Raw genomic sequence first — 26,074 nt, forward strand, 5'->3', positions numbered from 1 at the left:
CAAAACTCCTTTTGCCTTCATTGTTACTGTTCACCAAATTCTGATCACTTAACTTTTTAAATAGTTTCAGCTATATCTTCTTTCTGTCTTCTCCATTCTAATATTTATGGCAATTCAGGTATTCCTCCAGTTTTCTGGACAAATTCTTAGGTGGTCTCCCTGTCTTCTGTCTTACTACTTTAAAATCCATGCTCCACCACACTTCTCCAAATAACGTCATACTAAGTGGTGAGTGACTCAAAGCTTTCCCACTAAGATGAGAAACAAGGCAAGGATGTCCTCTCCAACCACTGCTTTTCAACATACACTGAAAGTCCTAGTTAATGCAATAAGACAAGAAAAAGACACAGATTGGTAAGTAAGAAATAAAACTGTCTTTTCAGGTGACATGATTATCTACATAGAAAATCTGAATGAATCAACAAAGACTCCTGAACTAATAAGTGAATATAGCAAGGTTGCAAGATACAAGGTTAATATACAAAAGTCAATCGCATTCTTATATACCAGCAATATACAAGTAGAATTTGACATTAAAAATACATTTATCATTTATTTTATCACCCCTTCAAATGAAATACTTAAATATAAATCTAGCAAAATATGTACAAGATTTATATGAAGAAAACTACAAAACTCTGATGAAAGATATCAATAAACTAAATAGATGGAGATATATTCCATGTTCGTGGATGAAAAAACTCAATATTGTCAAGATGTAAGTTCTTCCCAACTTAATCTATAGACTCAATGCAATTTCAGTCAAAATCCCAGCAAGTTATTTTGTGGATATTGACAAACTGAATCTAAAGTTTATATGGAGAGGCAGAAGACCCAGAATAGCCAACTTAATATGGAAGGATAACAAAGTTGGAGGACTGACAGTACCCGGTTTCAAGACCTATTGTAAAGCTACAGTAATTAGGACAGAATAGTATCGGTGAAAGATGAGAAAAACAAATCAATGGAACAGAATGGAGCCTGGAAATAGACCCACATAAATATATTCAACTGATCTTTGACAAGAGCAAAGGCAATACAATGGAGCAAAAACAGCTTTTCAACAAATAATACTGGAACAACTGAACATCCAGCAAAAAAATGAACTGAGACACAGACTTTACACCCTGCACACACACAAAATTAACTCAAAATGGACCATAGACCTAAGTGTGAAATGCAAAACTATAACTCCCTAGAAGACAACATAGGTGACCTTGGGTATGGTGATGACTTTTTAAATACAACACCAAAGGCATGATCCATGAAATAAATACTGTAAATCTGGAATTCATGAAAATTAAAAACTTCTACTCTGCAAAAGATAATATCAAGAGAATGAGATGACAAGCCACAGTCTGAGAAAACATTTGCAAAAGACACTCTGATAAAGAACTGTTATCCAAAACATACAATGAACTATTAAAACTCAACAATAAGAAAATGAGCAACTCGATTAAAAAACATGACCCAAAGAAGATGGCAAATAAGAATATGAAAAGATCGGGACGCCTGGGTGGCTCAGTCGGTTAAGCGTCTGCCTTCGGCTCAGGTCATGATCCCAGGGTCCTGGGATCGAGTCCCGCATCGGGCTCCCTGCTCCGTGGGGAGCCTGCTTCTCCCTCTGCATCTGTCTCTCTCTCTGTCTCTCATGAATAAAAAAAAAAAAAAAAAAAAGAATATGAAAAGATCTTCAACCTCATATGTCATTAGGGAATTGTAAATTAAAACAATGAGATACCACTACATGCCTATTACAATAACCAAAATCCAAAACACTGATGAAACCAAATGCTGGTGAGGATGTAGAGCAAGAGGAACTCTCATTCATTGCTGGTGGGAATGCAAAATAAGGCAGCCACTTTGGAAGACAGTTTGGCCGTTTCTTACAAAACTAAACATACTCTTACCATACATTCTAGCAACCACGCTCCTTGGTATTTGTCCAAATGAAGTGAAAACTTATGTCCACACAAAAAAACTTGCATACAGATATTTATAGCAACTTTATTGACAATTGCTAAAACTTGGAAGTAACCATGATATCTTTTAGAAGGTGAGTAGATAAAAAAGTAAACTCTATGTTACTATAATGGTGGATACATGTCATTATACATTTGTCAAAACACATAAAATTTATAACACCAAGAGTGACTAATATAAACTAGAGGACTTTGGGTATAATGATGTGTCAATGTAGGTTTACTGATTATAACAAATATACCACTCTGGTATAAGATGTTGATAGGAGGGAGGTTATGCATGTGTGGAGACAAGGAGATATGGGAACTCCATGTCGTTCCACTCAATTTTGCTATGATTCTAAAACAGCTCTAAAAAATAAAGTTTATTATTATTTTTTTTAATTGGAGAGCCCTGGGGTGCCTGAGTGGCTCAGCAGGTGAAGCGTCTGACTCTTGATTTCGGCTTACATCATGATCTCAGGGTCATGAGATGGAGCCCCACCAGCCCCATGAGGGGAGATTCTCTCTCTCCCTCTGCTCCTCCCCTCCCATGTACACACTCTCTCTCTCTATCAAAAAAAAAATTAAATTAAATCGGAAAGCTCTATATGAAGAAAAGGTATCAACATCATAAATGGCATCATAATAATCAAAGTCATTTTTAAGTAAGTCTTTTAAATTCTATGACCATGGTGGTTCTTTTTCACTTTTTGGTTGGTATCCATTAAAAACAAATAATTATAAGAAAAAGCAAAAGAAGAACTTTATATAATAGATTGTAAGATTGTATTGATTCATATACAATGCTATCAGTTTCCCTACTTGATTTATAAATATTTACTTTATTTTAGAAAGTAGACTTACTACAATGCCAAATACAGGATATATCCTGTTTGATTACATGGTCACTACACACAGAGTTGGTAGTTATTTAATCAAAGCCTGAGGAACATTATTTCTGTGGTGAAAAACAAATTTTATTTATACCATTTCTCCTCATGGTACTTTTTCAGTTACATAATATAGAACAGCAGAAAGATTGGGTTTAAATACATAAAACATATATAATTAATATTTAAAGTTTTAAAACAATTGTTCACCAGTGTATGATATCATTGGAAACATAAAATTTTGGAGGTTAAAGGAACTTACATGCTATTTTATTTAAACTTCTCTCTGAATTCAGGAATCCCTTTACCCACATTTAAGCAACAACTCAGCAGAAACCAGTGTAAAACCTCCCACAGAATGGTTTTTTTTTTTACTTGAAAGTAAAATAAATTAACAATAAGTAAAAACTCATTTACTGACTTTGCATGTAAACAGCCTCAGAAAATGAAAAGATTGAGAGTCAAAAAAGGATTTTAGTTCAAGTCTAATGTAAACTTTAACTACATAATAAAGAACATAAGGAAAAATTACACTTTTATTTTAGAAGGTTAGAATATGCTTCTAAAGCAAGGTCAGTTTCTTGGAGTTTGAAGAGTCAAAATTTTTATTAAAGGGAAATTTTCTTGTTTAAACATTAGCATGCCATAAAACAAGATGCCACTTATTCCATGTTTCTGCAAGTCTTTTTCCTTCTTCTTCAGAAAGGAAATTTCCACTTATTTGAAGATTGCCCATTACTGGTATCACTCATACAAAATGTAGTTGCCTAAAGTTGAGAATAGGACAAGAAAATAACAAAGGTCATTGAATACAAACAGTAAATACAGTTGATTGCAGAAGCCAATGAAACACTTCATTGGTCACTGGGTTATTTGTATCCTTTCTAGAATATGAGTTTTGAGCAGTTCCATGTCTGTTCTGAAACTTTTAATTATCCCTTTAGTCATGGATGGTATTTGGTCAGGTGGTAATGAATAAATGAATATCACCCAGCATGGTAGTATTAATATGGTCAAAAGCCAGATATACTTGTGGTCCTTCCAAGTCAAACAGTACTTCCAGTGCTGTTAAGTTGGTTATTTGGTTTTTGGCCTTCTCTTTAAGAATGAGAAAGCTCTATATTTTTATATATAAAATAAGACTTGTTAATGAGAACATAGAATTTAGCATGGCAATTACTAGGAGGCCATTTTCCTTACAAACTGAGGAGAATATTTTTTATCATTATTTTCACTCAATGCTTTGGCGATATTTGAAGATGCAGGGAAATGTCGTGGTGGAAGTAAGAGTATTTTTTTTTTTTTTTTAATCCTTGGTTTAGTAAGACTCATTACAACGATTCTGGATCCATTTTTGGCTAAGTGAGGAGGAAAGTTTTACCAGCTGATGGCCGTTTGATGACCTACATGGAAAGAATTGGTAGACTCAGGAGAGCACAATTGAGAGAAGTGATCACATCACAAAATGTGACATCATTCTTTGGCACCAGCTGGCATCCTGGACATGGAGAATGAGTTATACTCTCAACCCTAAATTTTCCCCTCTAGATTACCCTTGTGGCTCACCAGAGGGCAGTGTGCAGTAATCAGCTCTACTACCTCCTATATTGGATGTTTCCTTTGGAACAGCCAATGTCAAATCATTAGAAACAGAAAACAGGCAAGATAATAGATTATGAGGAAGTTGTTTTGTTAGATTTGTTGTATCTGTGCCCCCTACATGGAATTCTTAATATTGAGAAATTAATCAATCACCACATGAGATAGAACTTTTTTTTTTTTGAGATATAAGTTTTTAAAATAAGTTTCCAGTAAACCCTGTGTTACAGTTTCAAATTTATGGCAATAGTTTTGGAATTATTAAACTCAGTTCTCCTCTTTAGACTTACAAATGCATAATATTATTCAAAGGTGAATAAATTTTCTTCCTTAACACATCTCACACCTGTAATCTCAAGGGTTTTCAATTAATTAAATAATTCAGTTGAATACTTACTGAACAATTGGAGTGTGGGATATAACAAGATAAAGCACCTATAAAGCCTGCTCAAAAGGAGCTTGAAATCTATCAAGGGATTAAAGTGTAAATGAAAAATTAAAGACATGATCAAAATTATACAAAGTGGGAGATACATATAAAGTGCTATGAAAATTCAGAGGATGGAGATATGAAGGCTTTTAGGAAGGGTTCAGAATCTGAGCTGAGTCTTGCAACTGAGGCAAAACTCTTAGACAATTGAAAGTGATAAAAGCACATCCTAGATAAAGGAAACATTATGGATATAGTGGGTTAAAGGACCTAGGAGCTCAGAGAATGTAAGAGATAGTAGTAGAAACAATGCTAGAGAGCTATGTTGTGAATAGATCCTTGAGAGGATTGAATATCAAGATAGGATATTCCAAAAACTAAGCTGACAATGGGAAGTTGTAGGAGCAGAACATCAGCATTTGAGCTGTATACTAAGAAAATTGATCTGACAGTATTGTGTAGGATGGATTAGATAAGTAAGAATCCAAAGGTAGGGAGTTGAGTTAGAAGGCGATTTCAATAATCCTGCATACTTTGAGATTGAAAATGAGGCAAGCAAGAGGGTCTGTAAATGTAAAATTGGTATGAGTAAAAACTAAGAAGATGGGGTGGAGTAAAGAGAAAAAGAAGTCAAAACAAGAGTTTGAGATTTTGAGCTTAAGTGGGAGGATGATGACTTCATTCATTGAAATACAGGACCCAGGAAAAGCAGGTTTGGGAAATAAATTGATATATTACCAAAAACATTAAATAGAATATCCTACTTAAAATCTTTATGAAGTTAGGGGTGCATGGGTGGCTCAGTCAGTTAAGCATTTGACTTCAGCCCAGATCATAATCTCAGGGTCCTGGGATGGAGCCCCTCGTGGAGCCCCTCATAGGGCTCCTTGCTCAATGGGAAGTCTGCTTCTCCCTCTTCTTCTGCCCCTCCCCCCACTGCTCATGCTCTCTCTCTCTCAAATAAATAAAATCTTAAAAAGAAATCTTTATGAAGCTAAATACTCTTGTTTTTCCAAATTAATTCAGATGAATTTGGAGGACTCATTACTCTTGAAACACCAAAAGTCTACTCAAGCAATAAATGTTTGTTTATCAAAATGTTTTGAAGTTTTGGGGACTCCTGGGTGGCTCAGGCAGTTAAGCGGCTGCCTTCAGCTCTGGTCATGATCCCAAGGTCCTGGAGTCGAGCCCTGCATTGGGCTCCCCACTCAGCGGGGAGCCTGCTTCCCTCTCTCTCTGCTGCTCCCCTCTCTCTGCTGCTCCCCCTGCTTGTACTATCTCTCTCTTTCTCTGTCAAATAAATAAATAAATAAATAAATAAATAAATAAATAAATAAAATCTTTAAAGTGTTTTTAATTTTTTAATGTGACATTTTAAGAGTTTATTGAGCACTCAGGGTTAACAGACTTACATTATATCATTGTGTTATATGGGAGGAACTTCAAGGTGTTCTTCCACCACTGAGGAAAATAAGGTTTGTTAAACTTTATTGTGGCTAAAAATCTAAGAATACCCTAATTTTACCAAATGGTGAATTTGTATAAAAGGAAAGGAAATAAATAGGAAAGGAAAATTAAAGGAATAATAAAATAAAAATAAAATAAAATAAAATAAAAAGGAAAGAATTGCAGGCTTTCACTGATGCAGTCCTGTTCTGTGCATTTTTTCTTTCTAATAAAAAAATATGATAGAACATTTAAAGGAATCAATAATAATCTTGATGAAGAAACAAAGAGAACTAAATATGACTTCCTTTAATATTTTTAAATGTTTTTTTCTGTATTAACTGAAAAGCCTATGGTGGAGTCTAATTTGCCCAAATACATTGTAATATTTTTGCCCAACTTGGTTGACAGTTACAAAACCAGGAGAAGAAGCTGTGAAAGAAACTTTTCCAGTTGAAGCATCTGCTTTTGTTACAAATTTTTCAATCAATCGTACAGGAAGTTTTGTAGTTGCCTTGATTTCATCTGTTAGTTTTTCCTACTCAAATAAAATGACATCATAAGTGTCATGGACTTCTTTCTTAGCCACTAAAAAAAATCCTAGTAGTAAATTTCCCACACTTGAGTTCCATATTCCTATCTTTGACTCTTGACCCCTTGAAACACCTGCTAATCAAATAGCTCTTGTCCATACTTGGACCCTACAGCTTTAAATTTTTTTCCATGTCAACCACAAAGGAGTGTTTCACATGTTAATCATGTCCTCTCCACCCAGCTCTCATGCTTATATAATTTAAAACAAAAATGAGCCTTTTATCTTGATGGAATATTGTACATGATATTTCTTAGTGTATGTCTGGTCAAGTTAGAGCTGCAAGGCTTTATGCTATTCTTATCACCACTTTGCTTCGTCACCTCCATGTACTAAGTCACTGTAGGAAGCCCTTTGAATTCATACCACCAGGGCTTCAGGTGAACTTTTTAGACATTGACACCACCACATTTTGTTATGATCGCCCCTTTTGCTGCTTATATACCCCCAACTGGAATGTAAGCCATATGAGGGGAAGGATGGTGTCTGGTTTAAAAAGCACACTGAGTACCCTGGCTTGTTAGAAAACAAGGAGGGAGTGGAAAACTCCACTAGTTCCAAGACTTTTGGCAATGGGAAAGGTCACAATATTGGCTGGTATTCTGCTAAAGGGGTAAAAAGGGAGGTAACTAGGAAATGAGATTATAGTTATTATCCAAGGATCAGAAAGCGTAAGAGAATTAAACATCTCTGGTCTCCCCAATATATCTTTGTATATGCATATAATTAGTTAATTGTGATGAAATACACATAAAATATACTATCTTAACCATTTTTAAGTGAACCATTCAGTGGCATTACATACATTCACATTGTTGTGCAACCATCACCATCATTTATCTCTAGATCTCTTTTCATCTTACAAAACTGAAACTTTGTACCAATTAAACAACAAATCTCCATTACCTCCTCCCTGCAGAAACTAGAAATGACCATTTTCTGTCTGGATGAATCTGGCCACTCTAGGTAACTAACTTATAGAAGTGGAATCAATTATTTGTTTCTTTGTGACTGGCTTCTTTCACATAACATAATGTTCTCAAGGTTTACCCATGTTTTAGCATGTTTCAAAACTTCCTTTCCTTTTTAAGGCTGAATAATAGTCTATTGAATGTATATACCACACTCTGTGTATCAATTCATCTGTCAGGGGACACTTGGGTTGTTTCCAATCACTATTGTGATTAATAGTGCAGTGAACACGGCTATACAAATATCTCTTCAAGAAGTGCTTTCCATTCTTTTGGATACAGACCCAGAAATAGAATTGCTGGATGATATGATAATTCTATTTTTAATTTTCTGAGGAAGCTCCCCATACTGTCTTTCATACAACTGTACCACTTTACATTCTCACAGTGCAGAAGGGTTCCAATTTCTCTATATCTTTGCAAACGCTTGTTATTTTTTGTTGGTTTGATAGTAGCCACCCTAATGGGTGTGAGGTAGTATCTCATATGGATTTAATGTGCATTTCCCTCATGATTAGTGATTTTGAGCATCTCCTCGTATGCTTATTGGCCATTGGTATAGCTTCTTCGGAGAAATATCTTTTGAGTCTTTTGCCCATTGTCATCCTGGGTTCTTCAGGGTTTTTTGTTGTTGAGCTGTTGTTCTTTTTTTTTTTTTTTTAAGATTTTATTTATTTGAGAGAGAGAGAATGAGAGACAGAGAGCATGAGAGGGAAGAGGGCAGAGGGAGAAGCAGACCCCCAGCTGAGCAGGGAGCCGGATGCAGGACTCGATCCCGGGACTCCAGGATCATGACCTGAGCCCAAGGCAGTCGCTTAACCAACTGAGCCACCCAGGCGCCAGAGCTGTTGTTCTTTACACATCCTAAATATTAACCCCTTGTGAGATACATGATTTGCAAATATTTTCTCCCATTCTGTAAGTTACCTTTTCGCTCTCTTTATCATGTCTTTTGATGCACAGTAGTACGATGTAGTTTACACACTATTTTATGTAGTCCAAGTCATCTACTTTTTCTTTTGCTGCCTGTGCATTTAGTGTCATGCCTAAGAAATCATTGACATAGCCAATGTCCTAAAGACTTTCTCCTATGTTTTTTTCTAAGGGCTTTATCGTTTTAACTCTTCACATGTAGGTTTTTGATCCATTCTGAGTTCATTTTTGTATATGATGTAAGATAAAAGTCCAACTTCATTCTTTTTGTATGTGTCTTGCCAGTTATCTCAACACCATTTGTTGAAAAGACTGTCATTTTCCCCATTAAATGGTCATGGCACCCTTGTGAAAAATCATTTGGCCATATAAGGAAAGGTTTAGTTCTGAAGTTTTCATTCTATCCCATTTGTCTATGTATCTGTTTTTATGCCACTACTACACTGTTTTAATTACCATGGCTTTGTAGTAAGTTTTGAAATCAGGAAGTGTGAGACATCCAACTTTGTTCTTCCTTTTGTTTTGGTTATTCAGGGTCCCTTGAGATTCCATGTAAATTTTAGGGTTTTTTTCCCTAATTCTTCAAAAAAATTGTTGGGATTTTGATAGGCTATTGATCGTGTTGGGTAGGTAGGTCACTTTAGGTAGTATGGACATCTTAACAATATTAAGCCTTTTTTTTTTTTGCATTTTTTTTATTTTATTATGTTATGTTAATCACCATACATTACATCATTAGTTTTTGATGGAGTGTTCCGTGATTCATTGTTTGCATATAACACCCAGTGCTCCATTCAGTACATGCCCTTTTTAATACCCATCACCAGGCTAACCCATCCCCCCACCCTTCTCCCCTCTAGAACCCTCAGTTTGTTTCTCAGAGTCCATAGTCTCTTAAGCCTTTCAATTTCAAATATATCTTTAAGGCTGAGAACAAGGACCATATCTAAAAAGCCCATTTATTTGGATGAAGGAATTGTAAACAATTTATTCTAGGCACCCAAAATGTCAAGCTCCAAGATGAGGGAGTAAAGATTGGAGTTGTCAATTAAAAAATTGAAACACAAGCAGTAGAATTTACTAATCTGGTGTAAGAGACAACAAAAAATTTAAATACAGTTTTGTTATTATTAAATTCCTATGTATACTAGGTTTTATTTATGTGTTTTTTATTCTATTTCTATTGATCTATGTCTATGGTAACATGGTTGGCACCATATTACATTTTTAATTATTATAACTTTATCTTTTGCTTTAATATTCATTAGGCCAATTGTGCATTATTCTTTTCTCATAAATAATTTAATGTTGCTCATTATTTTTTCAAGAAAGCTTTATGACATTTTTATCAAGTTTTAAAAAGTTCTGATGAGAATTTTCATTTAAATCATATTAGATATATGAGTTAATTTGAAGGCACTTGATATCTTCATAATATTGGAACTTCAACATCCAAGAATTAGGTACTTTCCATTTAGTCAAGATTTATCTCTCTATGAAAAGTTTTATTAATTTTGTTATGTACTTCCTACATATTGTTAAGTTTGGTATATTATATAATATATATTATATAAATTTGATTAAGCATTGGATTTTGAATTTTATCTGTATTATATCAATCAGGGATCAACCAGGAACACAGAAGGCACTTCATGTAATCCAGGTACAAAGAGTTTAATATAGGAATTGGGTTTACACTTCTCTTTGAAGAGCAGGAGACACAAGGTCAGGGAGTTCAAAAGTAAAGATTTCAGGCTGGGGGGGGTGGGAGGGGGGGAGCAAGAGTTTTTTTTTTTTTAATTAAAAAAAAAAAAGACAAAAGTAAAGATTTCAGCCTGTAACACCACAGCAGGTGGTTCTCAAGAATTCTTGAGAAAGCCAGTATAAATCTCAATTTTGCTCATTTGTCAGTTTCCAACTGCCTCCAGAGAATAATGACCTTTCCTTCTCTTGTGCCCTATAAATCTCATGTCAGTGCTTCTTATTGGTAGTCTGTGGCTTCTCCTCTGCAATAAAAGGGTAGAGAAGTAATGCCAAGTGAACAACTATCCAGTCCAATTTAAGATCAGCATTATTGCAATGAACATCTAATTTCTTTTAATGTGATAACTAATATGAATGGGTTTTACAGCATTAAGGCACAGTTAAAAAAAAAAAAACCTACCTCATTTTGGTGTATTTTGTCACATACTGTCAACTTTAAAATTATTTTATTTAGTTGGGTTTTTTGTATTATATTTATAAAAGATTTCTGCAGTGATATTGTATTATGGTATCTTTGTTTGGTTTTGCTACCAAGATTGTATTTGCATTATAAAACAAATTGAGAACATTTCTATCTTTTCTTGTATTCTGAAAGAATTTGAATTTATCACATGGGAATTACCTATTGCTTGATAATTAGAAACAACTCACAAAAACTTCTGGGCCCAATACTCCTCCCCCAATTTTATGAGTCAGTACTGATCTGTGCTCTTCTCAATTTAACCAATATTATAATAGAAATGAATAAACTTTTCAAAGCTGAAGAAACATGTACATTTGTAATGGAAATAGTTCAATAGCTGGATCAGGCTAAATTAATAAAAAATGGACATATTAGGATAAAAATTTTAAATTTCAAAGACAAAAGAAAATATTCTACAACATAGCAGCCAATCAACACAGATTGCCTGTAAAGGAGTAAAAATCAGATTGGCCTTGGGCTTGACTATAACACTGAAAAAGAGAAAACAATGTATCCTCCTTTCCAGAGAACATTTTGTTACCCAAAAGTTCTAAACTCAGCTAAATTGTTTTTTACATACAACAGAAAGACATTCTCATACATGCAGGGGCTCAGAAAGTGTACCATCTAAATTTTCTGAATGAAAACATTTTCAAAGATATGCTCCTGTCCAATGGGAAATGCATCAAAATGAACAATAAAAGAGAGAAGAAATTATAATAAAAAAGAATTGAAATGAGCATCAATGACCGTTCAACATTGCGTTAAATTTAAATGTTTGTTGGAATTACTGACACAAAACTAGTGCAAATGTCAAAACATTATTAAGAGATGTCTAATACAAAATATTTTCTAAGATTAAAGGTAATCATTAATGGGATTTAAAACAGCATGGCAAAGATTTTTTTAAAAGATTTGTAATAGTTGTATGAGCTTGGACATGAGGCAATTTATTTTTGTAGTCACTATTGGTAAAATAATAATCTAATCATCTTATAAAATAATTTGGGGGACACCTGGGTGGCACAGTGGGTTGAGCGTCTGACTCTTGGTTTCAGTTCACATTGTGATCTTGGTGTTGTGGAATTGAGACCCGCATTGGCTTTGCAATCAGCTTGATTCTCTCTCCCTCTGCCCCTCCCACTTGTGCTCTTTCTCTAAAATAAATAAATAAATATTTTTTAAAAAAAGATAATTTGGTAGCACATTCTAAACTTTTCTAAATTTATACCTTATGACCCAGTATTTATACAATTAGAAATTTGTTCTAAGGAACAAGGAGATAACATGCAAAGATTAATATGTAAGACTTGTCTTTACACTCTTGTTTAGAATAGAAAATATATAGGGCGCCTGGGTGGCTCAGTTGGTTGGGTGACTGCCTTCGGCTCAGGTCATGATCCTGGAGTCCCTGGATCGAGTCCCGCATCGGGCTCCCTGCTTGGCGGGGGGTCTGCTTCTCCCTCTGACCCTCCCCTATCTGATGTGCTCTCTCTCATTCTCTTGCTCTCAAATAAATAAATAAAATCTTAAAAAAAAATAGAATAGAAAATATATAGATCTATCATCTTCACTCCCATGCCTTGCTCTCTATATTTGTTTGTTTGTTTTGTTTTGTTTTTTAAAGGTTTTATTTATTTGCCAGAGAGAGACAGAGATAGCAAGAGAGAGAGCACGAGCAGGGAGGAGAGGGAGAAGCAGGCTCCCCACTAAGCAGGCATGTGTGGCTCGATCCCAGGACCCTGGGATCATGATCTGGGTCCTGGGATCATGACCTGAGCCAAAGGCAGATGCTTATCTGACTGAGCCACCTAGGTGCCCCTCTATATTTGTTTTGTAAATACTAATTTTATTTTCTGTAATGTTGCTTCTTTTCTTATTAAGATTTTTAAAAATCCCATTGCATTTTTAATTTATTAAATCCCCCTTTTTCTAATTCAACTACTTTGAAATTTTGTCCTTTTTTTTTTTTTAATTACCTCTCTTTGTCTCAGTTTACAGACTTGCTCTCTGATCTTTCTTCTGTTATTTTAGAGAGATCAGGTTCTCATGAATTTTATTTAAAATACATAGGAGATGTCCTTTTTTAAAATACGGCACCACTTGCACTATAACCAATGGAAATCTCCTGAATGTTATGACAGGTGAATGGCACTCTTTCATAGGTTCCTGTGCTGTTGCTGAGATTAACAATTTTTTTGCATCTCAAAGAGAACTTGTTAAAAGAGGAGTTAGCCAGCTGTGCCCTGTTGCCATGCCTGCAGGAAGTGCCCTTTGAATGGTGCTGCATACAGCCATCAGACCTGGGTGACGACCGCAGCAGCAATGTGAAACGCAGGTAAGAAGGATGTTCACACCTTACGCAGGGGACCTACTTATGAGGATATAAAAATATTCTGGGAGGAGAAAAGATAATGAGGGTCCAGACTCTACCTATTTCAATGGAATTGAGAAGAGAGGTTTAATTTGAGAAATATTTAATTGGTGCCAATAACAAACACGGTGGCTTATTCATGTGCGAGTTGAAAGAGAGAAAGGACGAAATAAAGAATTATTCAGAAATATCTACCTTGGATGACTGGCTTAAAGATGAAATGCTAATTGAGACAGGAAATAAAGGAGGAAAATCAGACTTCTGGAGTTTAGACAATAATTTCAGTTTGGAACTTACTTAGTTCAGGCTATTTATATGAAAGCCAGGTGGAAATGCCAAGTAGACAATCTAAAATATGGAACTAGATACCAAGTTTTTGGTGGTGGAGATAAGGATTTGAGCATTATCAATAGACTATAGTTAAAACAACAAAAACAGAACAAAAACAAAAACAAAATCTCTGAATCAAATTCCCCTGGAAGAAGGTAGAGCAAGGAGAAAAGATTGAGAAAACAGAACATCAATTTTTAAGGAATGGTTAGAAGAAAATCTAGTGAAGGGGACTAAGTGGGAACAATTTCATGATTAGAAAAAGAACCAGGAGAGTATGGTGTTACAAAAGCCAAAGTAGGAGAAAAAAATAATTTTTTTGAACTATCCTAATTTAGAGAAAAGAATGGTAAGAAAGTCAAAAGGACCAGAACCATCACAGGAGGTAAAGATTGAAGAGTAGCCATAAGAGACGGTGATTCTGTCATTAACAATCTTATAGAGAGCCCAATCATATGGAGTGTACTAGAATGTTGTAGAGGAATGAGTAGTAACAAAAAGATAAGAAAGCTTGGTAAAAAAAAGAAAAGGAAGGCATATCTTTTAAATATGTATTAAACAATTCTCTTTTTCTCCTTAATTCCACGTAAATTTTTACTAATATATAACTTAAGGAAAGTGCACAAACCATAACTGTATACTCAGTGAATATTCACAAAGTGAATATGGAAACACTCATAGAACCAACATACAAATCAAGAAGCAAACTACCAGAATCCCAAAGGCCTCTTTTGTATATGCTTCTTTTCTCTACCCATCTCCCCTCTTTGCTGAGCATAGCTATTATCTTGACATCTAACACTGTAGATCAGCTTTATTGTCTCTGTACTTAACCTGTCTTTTAAAATAAAATGTAACTAATCTAACATATTTCAATAACTTAGGATAGTTATAATGATCACAAAGTACAGGATAAGGCAGTAGCCTTACTGGCCTCCATATCCAGAGAGCAGGTGGAGGGCCTGAGGCATCATAGGTGCCACTAAATTAATTGAATGAAAGACTAGATCTTCATAATCAGTTGCAATGCTACTAATCTTCCTCCTCCCCAAATGTTCTATGACCTTCTCAGGGCCATTGCAACTGCTTTGGATTGAAATCATCCTCTTACCACAATGTCTGGGGGGGAAAAAAAACAAACAATGGTGGAATATGGCAATAAAAATGCCTTATCAAAGAATTAAAACTATTCATTTATTTTCAGTTGAGAGATCTCTTTTAGCTTGCCTGCTCCTTCAGTATTTGCGTCACATTCTGTTCATTTCTAGCACTGCTCGGCACTGCCTCCTAACAACTTTCTTGAAAAGTCTGTCAGTTCTGCAACTCGTTAGCAAAATCCCTGACTCATTTTTCTACTTCAGGCTCTTTTATAGCTTTAATAAATGTAACTGTTGTTATTAATAGCAAACTCCTTAAGGACGGGGAGTTATTTTATCCCTTAAATTGTAAAGATAAATCCCAAGATCATATAGCTCTATCTATCGCTCCAAAGATTTATACATTTTTATTGTAAAATACATTCATTTGTAGTGAAAAACAGCTGAGTGGAAATCTGATTAAAAAACAACTGTCATTGATTTTGTATGGCTCTCTTAATTGCCTGCCATTCCTTCCACATATTCTCTATTTAATTTGATCTGATACCATTAAAATATTAACCTCAGGGAAACTTACAGGGATTCAAACGTTTAAGATTAAAACCATAAGTTAAAGCTGCTTCTTTGCCCATACTCTCCACGCTTGTTCCTAACAAAAGCAAAGATTAAATGGAATTCTTTCTTGCGTTTGGATAGCTCATTGAACTCACTCTGCCTGAACAATATGTCCATTATGACAAAGCACCAAGATTACTTTTATGAATAAGTATAGAGATACATTTTTTTTCTTTCCGTTCAAAAAAAGAATTCAAATCTTTTTTTGGGAATAGCTAGGTTGTATTGTCATATCAAAAGCTCATTTGTGAACATAAGGGTCTCTGTTACCAAAAACAAAGTAAAACATTGTTATATAAAGTATAATTTTTGTTATAGTGAGCTATAAGGAGAAAAAAATTCAAATTTGAAATATCCCACAGCTCTAGGAAGAATAGATTTTTTGAATTGTAAATATTTTATATGAAAGAATACCAACTGATAGTCCTAAATATTCTAGAGTATGTATTATCTAAACCCTATCTACTTTAATTTACATAGAAAACATAGATAAATCTGATTATCAAAGCAAGTATAAGAGTACAAATGCCAAGAACTATAAAAGGGAAAAGGGCAGAAAAAGCAATTTGGTTGTACCAGAAAGTGTGGGCTCAGGATAACAACTGATTTATCAAAAAAAAAAAAAAAATGAGCTTTAACCTTCTAGGCAGCCAAGGTGGGCGGATAGAGAATATATGAGTTACACAGCTTTTCTTTAAATAATAACAAATATTACACTAGTTAGAAAAACTTCCGCACTAAACTCAAAAAAGTTAATAATGTAGAACTTCATATTGAACATACAGAATAAAACAATAGTTATTTTTTAAAACAGATTTTATAAAAGTTTCTGCAATGTTGAGGGCATTATGGAAGTTTATATCATAATATATAAGTTGTGGTACTTTCAAGGCAAAAGCATACTTTAGTTTACTAATTGGGTTTTCATGTGAATTTTAAACTGTCAACATTTAAAATCTTTAAACAGCTTTACTTTTGCAGAATGTTTTTTAGAAAGCAAAAATTCAAAGGCAAGAGGAGTTAAGAAGGGAAGAAGCAAGGACTTGACATCCATATTATTGACTAATTCATTTTTGTTGACCAGAGTATCCTTGTAATTGTTTGGTTATCTTTCCTTGGATTTATGATGCATGAAACTGTGAATAACTTAGAAAATTATTCTAAATGCTTCAGAATATGTACAGCAACAACAGGACCCATATTTCCTATTCAGTCTCCTAGTTTTTCCACAGAACAACCCCTTTGTCTCTTCAAATATGTGGTTTTATAGTATATAATAATTTCTCATGTTTGTATCAATACAATAAGCATTTAATATTTACAACATGGGCAAAACACTAGATGTTTCTTTCAGGAGAAATAGAGACCTATATCTCATCACTCAACTGCCCTCTTTTCAAAAACTGCTCTATACATTAATTTGAAAATTACTTCTGTGAGAAAATACTTTATCGGTGAAAGCAGGTATACAGATAGCAATGCTTTCTTCTCTACGTATAAACGTTAATTTCCTTGCCGTCCTGCTGTTTCATCATGCATTTTCTGTACTTTTCACTTTCATCCCAAGCTGCTAAAACAGAATCTGAGAATACAGGATTCTCAGGTGCAAAACATTGCCGTAGAATAAGAACTGGTACTTATAAACTACCTAGGGTGCTGCAAACTTCTGGCTATTAATTTCAATTAAGTTATTTACAAGGTGCGCCACTACTAACTTGTGCCCAGATGTTTCAGTTGGCAAAACGCGATGGCCACCAAGGTAGTCCCTTTCCATAACAATCACTCATTGATGGAATTTTCACCCTGAATTCACAGCACCTTCGTAACATTAGAACATGATGTCATCACCCTTTGCCTCATCATAACTGTAAAAATGCCAATACGAGTTGCAACAAATTACTGCAGGCAACTGCTGAGTTCTAGAGATGTTTTAGGGAACACCTGGGCTGGCTCATAATCTAGCAGCTTGCAAAGTTTCGTTACCAGATGTTTGTGGAACAACTTATGCATGTATGGAAAACATACACTTTTTTTTTTTTCATTTGCATGAACGATGACCAGGTCTTTGGAAGTCGTGGAAACACATGTTTCATGAAAAAAGTTTAGTAATAAGATTTTATTAGGGAAATATTTTTATTAAAATCAGCATGGTTTAGTCTTAAGCATTGTGAATGAAATCTGTGTAATCATGTTTGTATGCAATTATTTGTTCATATAAAAAAAGACATCTTCACAAATTAGGTAAGTGGTACAGTGGATTCTACCTTTCTTGGATGAAGAAACAAGAATTTAGGGAAGTTTTATTAATATTAAAATGAAAAATAAACTATGTGAGTGCCTGATTTTGGTTAATAATTTTGTATACTTTGGACTAATATTCATTTAATAATTATGTCTTCCTTTTCTCAAATATCCTACATCTTCCTAGAAAAAGACAGAGACTGTTTAAAATTGTCTGTTTACTTTTGCCGTTAATTTAACATAATATTGACTCTCAGCAATTTTAGAAAAAATTGCACTTTGTGATTCAAATAAAATACATTTTTAGAAATACACATATCTATGTCATTTCAAAATATATTCTACAACCATTTTTTTCCATGGGCCTATTTCTTCCGGGGTTCTTATTTTTAATTCAAGGAAATTAAAATGACAATTTTTAATTTTTTAACAATTGAAATACTAGTCCTATTAAAATAAACAGGTCTCCCCTTTATTAAAGTTAAACTATTGTGCCCATTGTAATTTACTGTATTTTATATAAGGACCTGAAATGGACCACATTTTCTTCCCTCTGGGCAACTGCAAGTAGTTGTTAAAACTATTAACAGCTGTCTGGTAACTGTTAGATTCTCAGTGATTTCATTTAGTTCAAAAGAACTCTAAATTTATCCAGGTGTTAAATATATTAAGTTGTGGATAGAATCAAAGGATATTCTATTAGGGATGCCTTTTAGGATTTGATGACTACATTATGTTCATAAAGGCCAAAGTATAAAAAACATGTATTTCTGCTACTCACCAAACAGGTAAGTGAATGTTTAAAAAAAAAAAGAAAGAAAAGAAAAAGAAAGCTTCTGTCTTGTTTAAGAAGCAAATATTTCAACACCTTTACTGAGAAAGAATTACACATACCATTAAAACAGACATGTTCACTATCGGGGCAGAAACTGAATGAAGTGCCAGAAGCAAACACACATTAATAAACTGGATAGTAATGAAAAACCTCTTTGCAGCTTTAACACTTAGGAGATGGACACACATCACTCTTTGCACTGCTATGAAGTTCACGGTGGTCCTGGGGTGCTGCCCTGATGACTTAGTTTGCCTTTCCTTCTTACATGTCCAGGAATCCCTGCACATCTCCAGGGAGTCATTATGAACTGCGGGGTGGTGTCCCGTGCAGGCGCCTCCTGGGCATCTCTGGGGAGGCGCAGACCAGAGATACACTGAGAGTCACTGTGGAGCCCACATTTTCTCATTCCTTGTTTGTTGTAAGACTTAGGCCCAAGGGGGTATGAAAGAATGCCACATGAATATAGTCCCCTATGTTTTGTTAAGAAAATGTAAATGTCTCACTGTTGCATTTTTAACCCGAAATGATCCTGAAAGTTTGACCCAAAGGTAAACTCACAGAGTACCTCTCAATGCCTATGTTAAAAACGAGCTGCAATTTGTTTTTAGTCCTTGGGACACTTTACACTCTCATTAAATAAAAGAAATAATCACAAAGGAAATTAAACCACAAAGAAAATATGTTAAAGCTATGTTTAGCATCTGACCTAAATATATAAAACAAAGGAAATACATGGTTGCGGTTAGGACTTGGTCTTGAACCAGTCTGTTGCATTTATAGCACACAGGAACATGGTAACAATATGTCAGAGAGATTCTTTTTTTTTTTTTAAGATTTTATTTATTCATTTGAGACACAGAGATACAGAAAGAGAGAGAGCATGAGCAGTGGGAGAGGCAGAGGGAGAAGAAGAAGCAGACTCCCTGCTAAGTCAGGAGCCCGATGTGGGGCTCGATCCCAGACCCTGGAATCATGAGCTGAGCCGAAGGCAGACGTTTAACCATCCGAGCCAGGCTCCATTGCGCAATGGATAGCGCATTGGACTTCGAACCATCCGAGCCACCCAGGTGCCCCTGTCAGAGAGATTCTTAAGCTGCATTTACTCAAAACAACATATTAGGAAGAAGAGTGAATTATCCCACTGTTTCTTTATTTGAAGTCAAATATCCAGTTTTTTAGAAGCATCAGTCACGTTGAGAAGGTCAGAATTGGTGCTTTGGGGATATTGACTAATCATATCTACTCCATATGGAAACATATCCCCCCCCCCCAAAAAAAGTTGAATATCCGTGGGTAATGCAAGTCACCCATGTTGGTACACCGTGAAGCTCTTCACCTCCGCCAACAATCTGCTCAAAATGATTCCCGTTGCAACACCCCACCCCCCCTTATATTTCCCAAACAATGGAACAGTTGAAGGAGCTCAGTGCTGGCACCCAACATCCCTTTCAGCTGTCTGATGGCTTCTTACATGTTAGAGGTGATACATCACCTTTCTCCTCTGCTCCATTTTATGTCCATCAGCACATGTACTCTTGAAGGCAAGCCAACAAGAGCAGCCCTCAAAATCTTTGCTTCATACCTGAAGGGTAGTCCTGACATCATTCAATCCGAGACCCACGCTGTGACCACCGCGTGACTCTGTCATTTTGAATCGAACCTTTAGGATTTTAGCCATTCCAAAAATTTAGTCCAGTTCAACTTGCAAGTAGTCATAAACACACTAGATCATATGACAAAGTAGAAATTATTCATCGTCAATTAAGTTTTTCGTATTATGAAAAGATTCACGCGATGTTTTTATTATGACCTGGAGGCACTGCCCAGTAGGTATATTTACACAGCACACTGCTCTGCAGATTAGTATATTGGATTGCCAAAAATCAGATGTGTTCCATGTAATCTAAGCCAATCAGGGGGTAAAAGATCCTCCTCAGGCATGGGAGAGCGGTTGAAAGAAATCCGCTACCGAGGGAATACTTGTCCCCGTCTAAGACAGCACATTGGGCCTGCTCCAAGGAGCCATTAGCAGAAGCGCAGTTCTGCTATCCTCTTGGCACGAATCTCTCAGAAATTTATAAGTGTGTCTGGAGCACTTTGTTTTTGTTGGGAGTATTTTGATAACATCTTATATTTTCCTCACTCATTGCGAAGATATTTGCATTTCAGCTTTCCCCACTAGGTTCAGATGACCTGATTATTTGGGGGTAGTTAGTATCAAAAACAACTAGGAAGTTTACAACTGGAAGAGCAGAAAGAAAAATTGAGTTCTTTGTTAAAGTACGTAACTTCTCTCATGATTAAATTGGGCCCTTATTTGAAGGTGCCCGTAAAAACTGCATCAAAGCGAGTAGGGCTCTACCAGTGTAATACAGTATCTATGGAGGTGGAGAGCGAGCCTACCTCGAAATGAGCCACAGGGCCGTATCGTGACTGGGAGGTGCCCCGCCGGGGTAACCTTCAGCATCTGCGCCAAAACCTTCACTCAACAGCTGTTCGAGTCCTGAGAGACAACCCACAGAGCAGCTCCAGGACAAAGCTAGACTTGGGAGTTTCCTGTCCCTTAATTAAATGTCAGTTGCCTTCTGCAGTGACAGGGCTCCAGTTAGAAGACGAGTTCAAAGAAAATCTAACGTAGTTACCTGTGGCTCTCTGATGAGCTTTAATCAGCCCAGGGTTTGGAGCGCACAATCTTAAGTGAGCCTGCTCTATCTGTCTTAACAGTGACAAATTTAATTTGTGTAAATCATGAAGCCCGGAGGGAAAGTTGCTTTTCTTTGTTGAGTTTTTCCCGAAGTGTTCTAATCCACATATCTGACTCACACATAAATACAGTTCTGGGGGAGACTATTTCCCTTTGTTCAACATGAAGTGTACTGCCCACAAAAGCTGGGTCTAAGATATTCACACACTCCACCTACTAACACCAAATAATGCTGGCGTGTTATAAGCATTTCCCCTATATTTAAAATTCTCAGATAGTAATGAAGATCCCAGAAAAGAATAGTAATGCATTTTGTGATCGTCTTCACGGGGCTTTTGAATTCTCAACGTCTCGAACCTTCTCAAAGCAGAATCTATAATGACTTCTCCAAAAGGTCACTTAAAATTTGTTCCTCTTTCCCTCTACTTAAAATCAGTAGGGACCCTCCATTTTCAGTCAGCATTTTCAAAAAGGATCAACTGAAACTTGAACAGGCAAAAGGAAAAATGTTTCCACTTCTACCAGACTTAAAAGAGGTTGGGCATCTTTTCATAGTTTTCTTATTAGCATTGTAATATAAAACATCTGTAATCATTTAGTAAATTAAATACATTAAAACAACAAATAAAAGGAGCTGTAATGAATAAAATACAGAAGACCCCATGCGGCTGCCTGTTCTTTGCTTGACAAGCGGCAGAGTCAAGTAGCTCGAGCCACGAGTAACGTGCTGGCAGGAAGGAGACCCATGAGCAGGGCTGAGAGCTGCTGTGTGCTCGAATGAAGACCAGCTTTTCTTTATTTCATCACTTTGGTAACAGAATGTTATATCCTGCCATTGCCCTCCAACTGTCTTCCCCTCCGTGGAAACTGCAGCCTCTTAACTTCTTTTTCCTGTATTGTTCCTGTCTAATTCCATTGTCTCTTACCTGCTAGTTCTCCTTTCTGGCTTTCTACTGTCAGAACAATCACTTTGTCCCAAACTGTTATTTCCTACCGAGATGACGGAAAAGGTTTGAGCTCATACCTTTGTCTTCAAGCTTAACCATTAGACAGTAGTCAAGAAAATCACCTGAGTGATTTTCTCAAATCACTCAGGTAACTCAAGAACTTATAGTGACAGACAACTGCTGAATGGAAAAAAAAAAAATCTAAATTCTTTGACCCTAGTCTTTAAGGGCCTTAGTCACCAGGTCCTTCCGAAACTATGCATTTTCATTTATAGAATTCCACTGATGGTCACGTAGTCTCTTAGCTTCATGCAGGCCAGTTTCTATTACGTCCCTATTTTATGTGCACATATCCATGGCTCGCATCTCCTTGCCTTTGTATATATCGATCTCCCGGGAATAAAGGATTTGCCCATTTCCTTCATCAAAGGATGGAATAAAATATAAGGAGTGGTACAGAGTGTGGCTAAATTGGAAAGAGCTGGTCCCATGAAAAGGTATTACAACTTAAGGGTTTTTTTGTTTGTTTTTTGTTTTTTTTAAGTACTACACTGGCCCAACAAAACAGAAATAGACCTGATTTGACCTGTGGCCCCCTCTCAGGTATGATCACTATCTTTTTCAAGATCTGTTAAAAATTGGCCTTCTTCAGAAAGTCTTACTGAAGATTTCCATCCTTTGTCCTTATTTTCTGTTTCTTCAGTAATTTATACACAGTTTGGCTTACATTACTATATATTTGCTTGTGCTCTCTATTTTGTTCATATGCAGATCTATTTTCTCCATTCTTTAGAAAATTTATTTCAGGAAAAAAAAGGTCATGTGTTTTGTTTTTTTGTCCTCAATGTTCTAGAGATCACTCCCTCTCCCTCTTGTATGTAAAACGTGCTTGTTGAGCATAAAAATGAATGGATAAATCAATATATTACCAGGGTTAGATCTTTTGAAAAATTGTCTAACTTACATGCAGCATTTTCTCTAATTTCTTTGAGAGAAACAAATAGGAAAAAGCAAGGAAAAGGGGACAAGGAGATTTCAGAGTGATACGGAGAGAAGCAAACTGGTGTTTTGGTATAGTACCAATACATCTACTGTCAAAGTTAAGTCACATACCAAAATAGCACTGCGTTGGGAATTCTCACTTTATAACCTTGGCCAAATACTATTTTGGGGAATGTTTCCTTACCTATAAAATGGTGTGTTTGTGGCAGGGGGTGTGGGCACAGTGGGAGTAGCTTTTCTGATGGGCACATTCTGGAATATCTGCTGAGCTTACAACCATCCCCTTCACTAACTCCCACCCCACTCCACACTATGGGGATATACTCCTGAAAGCCATTTTAGACAATGTGATCATGTCCAGCCCACAGCTGGTTGGACTGTGAGTGAGCATCAATCCGTGTCTCTTCCCCAGGGCTTTGTAACTGTGGTGGAGAGAAAGAGAGTCAGTATTTCGTGTTGTGGCATGTGTTCTACCTTACGGACCGGGATCCAGAGGAAGCAGAATTGGACAAAGAAGAATGAAGCAGAGACAAGAGATAAGTGATAGGAACTTCCTGGATTCAAAGACACCCTTTCTGTTACCAGTTCCTGTGACTCTCCTTGTTTGGTTACTAGCAACAAACAGTCCTAATCTTCAAGATTGCTCTCTGCCCTAAAATTCTGCGAAGCTATACACAGACTTTTCCTCACCTGTAAAATCGAGGCTGTGAGTAGAAAAGCAGTTAACAGAGTAGTTCATTTTAGTGGGGCTTAGAAAACCACGCAGTCAGCCAAACCTGTCTGCAAAAGCTAGGTTTCCTGGGATAGAGGCAAAATTTGTCATAATGACACATATCTTACTTTCCACCTGAAGTGATGATAGGGAATTCAGAAAAAAAAAAATAACCTAAAAATCTGTGAGGATTACTGAAAGAAGTTTTAAGTTTCCCAAATATAAGAACCATATGGATTCAAATCCCTTTATGCATTTCGTCTCTTTTTACATATGTAAGAAACCTGAGAAGAGACTCAAGTGTGTTACACATAATTGTCATAAAATTACCCATAACACTTTCAACTTTGTACAAAATAAATCCTTATTGAGTAGCTTTAGAAGTACTGTTTGATCTATCAAGTGGACTAAATAAAGAAAATAATTCAAAATACTATGATAGGTACTACACTCTTACACATTGAATTGAAGAACTTAATTTTACTGAGTGATTGTCAATTTCAGTATTCTTGGAATTTCTAGCGGCTGGCTTCACTCCACATAGTCTTCTCTGTAAATACAGCAGAATCTTGCTCCAGGACAAAGGGCTATTGACATACAGGCTGGTTTTCTACAGCTCAGTGCTCCTGGAAACATAACTATAGATGAGAAAAAACCTAACATGCAAGAATTGTTCCCAAAAGCAGATGTTTGTAGTAGCCTCCCCAAAACAGAGCATCTCTTTGGAATAGCATCTCTTCCTTTATTTTAGCCTAAAAGTCTTTCATTTCTCAGAAAAAGAGAGAACAAGAAGGAGAAGGAGGAGAAGGAAAGAGAGAAGAGAAAAAGAACAAGAGAAAAGAAGAGGGAAAGAAAGCTCGCCTTAATCTACCCCTGTTTCTTGATAGTAACCCACCCTGACGTTACCACTGGCTCCCTCCTTTCCTCTCGTGAATCCATTGCAATCTGGCTTCTCCCTCCTTCATTCAGAAAATTGTTCTTGTGATGGTCTCTGAGGCCCCGTAGTTGCAAAATATAATGGGCGCTTGTCAATTATTACTGCGACAGATTTTTCATAGAATTCAAAATATTTATCAAACTCCATTTGAAGCTTGCCTTTCTTTATGTGGTAATTACTTCACCACCTTCTATCTCTGTCTCTATTTGCTCTCTCTCCTACCCCCTCTTTGGCTTTTTTTTTCTACATTAGGTCTTTTCACACTCTGGTTTTCCTCCAGGATTCTGTCCTTGCTCTTGCCTAGTCTCTACACACACTCCCATGGGAGTCTCATCCATTTATGACTCTTGACTTTTTGTCTTTAGCACAGACCATTCCCTTCAATTTCAGATTTGCATTCCTAAGCTCCTAACAGACCTCTCTATTTAGATATATCCCCAACACTTTACACTGAACATATCCAATATTAAATCCCCTTTATCCTCTTTCTAATTCTGCTCTATTTCATTTAAGTTTAGTATTCAAGTTAAAAGCTTCAGGATCACTTCCTCTTTGTTACTCACTTAGCCAAGTCAGTCATTAAGTTTGGCTGAGTCTATGGATATCTCTGGAATCCACTCCATGACCACAGTTTCTGTCTGACTTCACACTCTCATCATTTCTCACCTATTCTGTTGCAGGAGCCTCCAATCTGACCTCCCTGCCTGCAGGCTTTCCCACCTTCCATTCCTCCAGAATCCGTATTCTATACGGTTGCCTCTGGTTATCTAAAGCACAAAACTAATCATGACACTTCTCTGCCTAACACCTTTCACTGACTTCCCCCCCCCCCCAAAAAAGATATATCTGCTCCATTCTTTGATGAACATAAAAGGCCCTTGACAATCTGGTTGCTCCCTCCCCTGTGAATCGTTATCTGCCTACTTGCCCTAACTCACAATGGTTCAGCCTTAACCTCCTCTTGGCAGTTTCCCAAACAAGCCCATCTATTTCACATCTCCAAGTTTTTGGACAGGCTGATGCATTTGCCTGGAATGCTCTTCCCCTCTCGTGCACCTGGCAAATTCCTGTTGAGTATTTGAAACTTCCTTAAACATCACCCCCCTCCACATGCATGTGCATCTTCCTGTGACCTTCCCCATCCCTAAGCACAGAAGCACATCTCCATTCCCATTTTTCTCACTGTGTCCTAGGTTGTAACATGTGGGCAGCTCCGTTAATCTTTGAG

The 26,074-nt window shown here is 36.3% G+C and overlaps 1 long non-coding RNA gene across 1 annotated transcript in view; it reads left to right on the forward strand.

Annotated features, from left to right (window-relative positions):
- LOC135364448 (uncharacterized) overlaps positions 1-23,898 on the forward strand; it is a 37,864-nt gene extending 13,966 nt beyond the window's left edge. Inside the window, exons 3-4 of the long non-coding RNA XR_010411566.1 lie at positions 13,264-13,390; positions 23,610-23,898. This is a non-coding gene — a long non-coding RNA (uncharacterized LOC135364448). The remainder of the gene's footprint in view (positions 1-13,263; positions 13,391-23,609) is intronic.
- The last annotated feature ends 2,176 nt before the right edge of the window (positions 23,899-26,074 follow it).

The sequence above is a fragment of the Mirounga angustirostris genome, unplaced genomic scaffold, assembly GCF_029215605.1.
Source record: "Mirounga angustirostris isolate CCGP_5_RB_7025 unplaced genomic scaffold, mMirAng1.0.hap1 SCAF_5, whole genome shotgun sequence".
Classification (NCBI taxonomy): domain Eukaryota; kingdom Metazoa; phylum Chordata; class Mammalia; order Carnivora; family Phocidae; genus Mirounga; species Mirounga angustirostris.